This window comes from Heterocephalus glaber, unplaced genomic scaffold (genome assembly GCF_053883595.1).
Source record: "Heterocephalus glaber isolate CG9 unplaced genomic scaffold, H.glaber_assembly_v1.0 deba00001481, whole genome shotgun sequence".
Classification (NCBI taxonomy): domain Eukaryota; kingdom Metazoa; phylum Chordata; class Mammalia; order Rodentia; family Bathyergidae; genus Heterocephalus; species Heterocephalus glaber.
This window is the reverse complement of record NW_028258317.1, coordinates 35,411,501-35,417,500: the sequence shown is the minus strand read 5'-3', so window position 1 is coordinate 35,417,500 and position 6,000 is coordinate 35,411,501. Positions and strand designations below refer to the sequence as shown.

Here is a 6,000-nt window from a genome sequence, read left to right as displayed (position 1 = left end):
GCAAGGGCTATGTGAGTCCAATTAAATTTCTATGTGAATTTAGTCAAACACAGGACTCCTCCAGTTATTTTTATATGCAAAGAAAATTCATAACTCAAGTACATGGAAATAACAAAGGTATAAATTCAAGTATTTATGTGTCACTTGGCTTGTATTCACATATGCAAAAACAGTGGCATTTCTGGTTCTTTGGGGGATGGAGGGAAGCCAAAAAGACTCCAGTGGCTTAAAAATAAAATTAACTTAAAAAACAAGCGAGGGGCCGGGGATTTAGCTCAGCAGCACAGCGCCTGCCTGGCAAGGGGGAAGTCCTGAGTTTGATTCCCGGTACCAAAAAAAAAAAAAAAAAAAAACAAAACAAGGAACAATGGTCAGATGTACACTGGTGCACTCCAATGCTTCACTTGTACTGGCAATCCAATTATAAGTTCTCAATTTCACAGAGATTCAGATTCTAGCTTGAAGTTAGTTTGTGAAGCTGATAGTACAAATGATGTATTCCCAGATCAAGCAAAGAGGTCTGAGAACCAACATCTAATAAAGGGAAAGTGTGATCTCAGACCATTCCCAAAATATTTAAAAGGGGGAAATATGATTAATATAGAGTTACTAAATCAGTCTTTTTGGAAAACCATCTTGCCTAAAGCTTTAACAGGGGTGCTGTGAAAATACTCAAAATATTTAAAGTAAATAAATGCAGAGGAAAAGAGTGCTATTTTAAAGATGCGCTTAGAACATAACAAGAGGAATTTAAGTATACAAAAAAAAATTTGTGTGATTAAAAATTCTTAGCAGTTACCCAGAATCCTGGGAAACTATAACACAAGTAAATCGTCACTTCTTAATTACCAGGCAAAGCTGTAGGTGTGTCTGAAGAGAAGATGAGAAGCATGGCTAGAGAAATGGGTACAACAAATTCCCAGAAATACAAGGATAGTTATTACATTTGTGCTTACGACCTGTCCACTATCCTTTTGCATTAGTTCTTCACATCTTATAGTTCTCTACAAAAGTCTGCATTCTCCCTAAGGGTTCAAAACATGTTTTAAGATTTTAAAATTATCCCCTCATCCAGGTTGAGAACCTGGTTTAGCATGTCTGAGGGACTTCCCTCAGAAAACGTGTCATAAAATGTCCAGAAGTTAAATTACGAATAGAAACTCTCTCCCCAGTCATTGCCTCTGTAGACTGACCAGAAAGAAACCATCCTGAACATTCATCTTTGTCAGCACAGTACTGACCAAAGGCTGTATTAGTGTGCAGTAAAACTAACTTTTAATAAGACTGTCTTCTCAGCCAGGCATGGTTGTGCACCCCTGTAATCTCAGTTACTCTGGAGGCTGAGGAAGGGAGATCACGGCAAGGTTGGGAAACTTAGGGACATCTTGTCTGAAAACAAAAAATAAAGGGCAAAGGGCACCTGGATGCCAGGGTCCAACCACAGTACTGGGACTGGGTGGCACGAACACAGTCTTTTCTTCAAGTGAACCCAAAGTAATGGTAAAGAGATTTCACTGCCTTGAATTTACAAATACTGTGATTATTATCTATGATTAACAATTTCCATTAGCCTAAGTTATAAGTTTCCTTCCTATGGGCATGTTTTTAAGTTTTAGTATCCTCCATCTATGAAAGCACCTGACAAACTACCATTTCTGGGACAATAAAAAGACAGTATCAAGACCACAGATCTTTTTATAACAAAAATGGATCCAAAGAATAAGTATAAAAGCACTACATCTTATCTACGCAAAGTTATTTTTGAGTAAGAGAAAACAAGATAACGTGCTTTTCATGAAAACAGGGTTTATAAGACAAACTACCAATTTTTTAAAATCTAAGATCGCCTAAATCCTTCCATGATCAACAAAAGGGAATAGACATCTATTTGTCCTATACATGTAACATGTCCTATTATTACACTGGTCTACAAAATATATCCTGTTTAATAATATGTACCAATTCTTTTTCATGCAATTAACGGAGATGAAAGTTTTATTGAGGAGGAGAATGCAGTGGAAGACAGAAAGGAAATGTTGAGGAGGTAGTGGAAGGAGAGAGACAGAGGTAAATGCTCCCTGAAGAAACCAACCTACGAAGTTCTAAATAGTATTTATGGGAAGGGAGTAAAAAAGAGAAACAGGAGAAACTTAACTCTGTCTTATATTTCTAAATTATTTACCGAACCCAATGACAATAAAGACTAGTCACTAATTGACTAATATTAAGTTACTGTTATCTAAGAATATAAAAATCCCAGTTATATCCCAGTTAAAAGTTATATCCCAGGTATAATTTTTGAGACCTAAAACTTATGGTCCTGTCTAGGACGGCTTCTCTGCTATTTTCTTTTGGAGTGAGATGTGAACTTGGAAATTTCCTTACTCCTAATAGCCAACAAAAGAATTTTACTAGTGTACTCTGCAGAACAGAGAAAACAGCATGAACAAATCCTACCATAGCTACTTATGTGACAATCAGACAGGGTAATTCACCTTCCTAAGCTTTCTATTAACTTTTCTCATTATTAATCTGTAAAACAGCCTAACAATGTATAGCATAGAACCTGGGAAAAGTAGGTAGCCCACATATGCTAACTAGAAAAGTATTAAATTAAGTATTATTTACCTATTTATAGACCTGCAGAGTATGCTTCTGACAGTTGCAGATGTTAGGCATATTTTAATATTCAACCTTTAAAACACAAGCAGAATTAGATAAATAATAATATAGACAATAAATTAACACATTGATAGTAAATTTTCTTTTGTAAGGGGTATTATTCATCATTTTCATTTCTACACTTCTGATTTCTTAGATTACAATGTATTTGAAAAACAGCAGAGCCCAGAATTCTAGGGTATTATCATTGGAAGGGGACTCCAAATTAAAAGGCACAAAGGGAACAGCTGTCAGGATCCCAGTGTGACATTCATATGGGTTCCAGCTCAAGGCTACCAGTTTCCTAGCTATGTAATTTTAGGAAAGTAATTTTTCTCTCCAACTTCAATTTTCTCATTTACAAAGTAGAAAAAATTAATAATTATCAAAAATGCTGAACCTGGGGTAGCAGTAACAAACACTGTAAGGTCTGGTAATTGCCACAGGGCCCAGAAGTGCTCCAAGCAACTTGTCCCTGGCCAGCAAGCTGGTGACTTGGACAAGAAAATAAATCTTCTCCATCCCAAACCAAAACTACAGACACTATTAGACTTGACTATTCCTCAAAGAAGGAAGTCCCAACTCCTCTTGGTCCCACCAGCCATACAACAGGCAGAAGCTCAGCTCTGCTCTCTGCCAAGAGCCCATTCGCAGACTTGGACTCAGACACAGCACTGGCTCCCGTGTGACTGCTTAGAAATCGGAACTTGTTCGTGTCAAATTCTAAAGGGATCAGTTACTTTGGTTGAGGTCTAAACAACATGGGTCTATGTGCTCTTCTTAAGAATACTGCATCACCTGCAAGCTGCTTAAAATGGCAGCCTGCCTCACAGAGAAAAGAATGCCAACAAAGATAAGAACCCAAATCAAGCCTCTTCTTGAATCCTTGTTTATTGATCTTTTGAGTGGTCTCCAGTGTGTCATCACTCAATACATTAGGGGTAAGGTGCATTTTAAACCGTCAGAAGAAATTCATTTTTTAAAAAATAAAAATACTTTTGATTGCAAAAATCCAAAACTTTTAAGTGTTGGAGAAAGAACCTGGATGAGGGAGCAAGAACATTCTTGGTTCAGTTTCTGCCACTGTCAGAGACCTAAGTAAATAATATAACACCTTTATCTCAGCACTAGCATTCAGTAATCAAACCAGAGTACTTCCTAAATTCACTTTCCAACAACTCAGGGCATGGCAACTGAGGAGTTTCCTGGACCAAGACCCAGTGTTTGTAATGCATGGAGCATGGCTTAAATTATCAACTCTATCCAAGATAGAAAGGGTCATCAAAATATTCCCTGAAACGGTACCAGAAGAAGAACCACCTTGGGAACTGTCAACTTAGTAACATGAAGCACTTTAGCCAGATGCAATACCTTTCTACATTTCAAAATAAAACATTTGCTCATAGTAGAGAAAGACACTGTTACACACACACTGAACAACAATGACTACAGGGCGAAAGTGAAAGACCTATGCCCACTTAGGGAAAGATCCCTGCAGAGCCCACAGCTGAATTTCAAGTGCTGCTTCTCAAACTTCAGGTCACAGGCATCAATGAATACCAGTCAGGTCATTTTCATGGCTTTCTGCCATTTGTGCTGAAATGAAATAGAATGAAATGCATCACATGTTGCTAGGAAAAATGTTTTGCCAAGTATATGTTTAACTGGCCATCGCTTCTCAGCCTTTTGGCTAAGATCAAGTGTTTAACTGGCCAAAAAGGGTTAAACACAATAATCCAAAGATAAAAGCTATGTTACAGCTTTTTTAAAAGAGTTACAGCTCTTCCAAGAGTTACAATGCAGATGATGTTAATGTCCTTGTAAACCAAGGGGTCCAGAAAAACCAGCCCTCATGATAATACAGCCTGAATAGGGCTGAGAGGGTCCCCTTGAGGGTTGTACCAACATGAGGCCAGTTCTCCTGAACCTCCTAGTTCACAGGGCTGAAGACAAAGGCACAGTGAATGTCACGCTTCTCTCTCACCTCCAATTTTTCAAGAAAACCAGAACCCTTCAGCTGTCATTTAAAAATGTCCCTGAAGTTTTAAAGGCTCAAACTCTTTTAAAACAGTGACTAGGGACCAGCTTGGTGGCACATGCCTGCAATCCCAGCACTCTGGAAAGGCTGAGTCAGGAAGATCACAAGTTTAAGCCCAGCCTGAGCAACTAAGGGACACAGCGAGACCCTGTCTAAAAAAATTAAAAGGGAGCCAAGGATGTAGCTCAGTGTGAAGGCAGTGGGTTCAATTCCCACTACCATGGAAAACACAACAGGACAAGACACTACAGGAGAAGACAAAACAAAACAAAACAAAAAGAGAAATAAACCAAGCCAAACCTACATGAAAGCTGGACCTGGACTATTACGAGTCCTTGACTTCAGAGGAAGAAATCAGTACACATGCAGGAGAAACACAGCAGAGCTGCCCATTAGCAAGCAGGAGGGCAAAGCATTTCTGCTCCAAATCTCTGAGACGCTATGCTTATGGAGATCCTCCCCAAAGGTACTGCCAAGACAACCAACGCTGGAGGAAAAGAACAGCCCTGAGTGAAGAGGTGAGGAAGCACATAGCTCTGGAAAAAGAGCAAAGAAATAAGAGCTGTGGGCATAACGGTCTCTGGAAACCTTCCTTGAGTTGAGTGAAAGGATGGGTGGGACTCTCAAGCGGAAATAAACTTCACTTTCTCTTCACTGGTATGCATCTCTGTTCTTTGAGGAGGCGTGCAGAAGAATGATCCCTAAGGAGCTCATCAGAAGTCACTTTGGAATGCCAGGGCATGAAGGGCTATGACTGGCCCCTCCACTCAGAGTCTGGGGAAAGAGGCTCTCTCACTGGGCTCGCTCTGCTGCCTGGGATGGCCAAGGAGCCAGGACTGGAGCTGTCGGATGGCCAGGCTGTGGCTTCCTGAGTGACCCCTGCTGGGCAGACAAGCTCTGCACAGATGTGGGGCTTGGTGGCTGGGGGAGATGTGCTCAGCCTTGTCTCTCTCCATCCTAGGGGAAAACTCACATAAGCAGGGAATGCCACCTCCTGCAGCCCTGGCTGTCTGTTTTCAAATATTTGTAGTCTTCCGTGCAAATGTGAGGGCCTCCAATCTGACAGCGGGTCTTGTAGCAAGAGAAAGCAAGGCCAGCAGCCAGCTCCAACCCCAGCTGTTCCCCACGCTCAAGCTCAGGGTGCAGGTGCGAGATCATCCCCATGAACCTCACCTGCCTGCCGTTTGTCACCTCCACATCGTTACCACAGGCACAATGCAGTTGGGGCTTTTGTTTTATTTCACACCAGGGGGAAGTCATTTTTGGAATTTTTCATCTTAAGTAGTTTTTTCTTAAATGTA

The 6,000-nt window shown here is 40.4% G+C and overlaps 1 protein-coding gene across 10 annotated transcripts in view; it reads right to left on the bottom strand.

Moving 5' to 3' along the window:
- The window catches only part of Bnc2 (basonuclin zinc finger protein 2), a 429,028-nt gene that overhangs the window by 362,948 nt on the left and 60,080 nt on the right, over window positions 1–6,000 (bottom strand). The window contains exon 1 of one of the 10 annotated variants that reach the window (XM_087183871.1): window positions 2,629–2,645. The exons of the other annotated variants lie outside the window; for them this stretch is intronic. The gene's annotated coding sequence lies outside the window, so the exon portion shown is untranslated. Of the gene's footprint in view, window positions 1–2,628; window positions 2,646–6,000 lie in introns of those variants that run through there. 10 annotated transcript variants of the gene reach the window in all.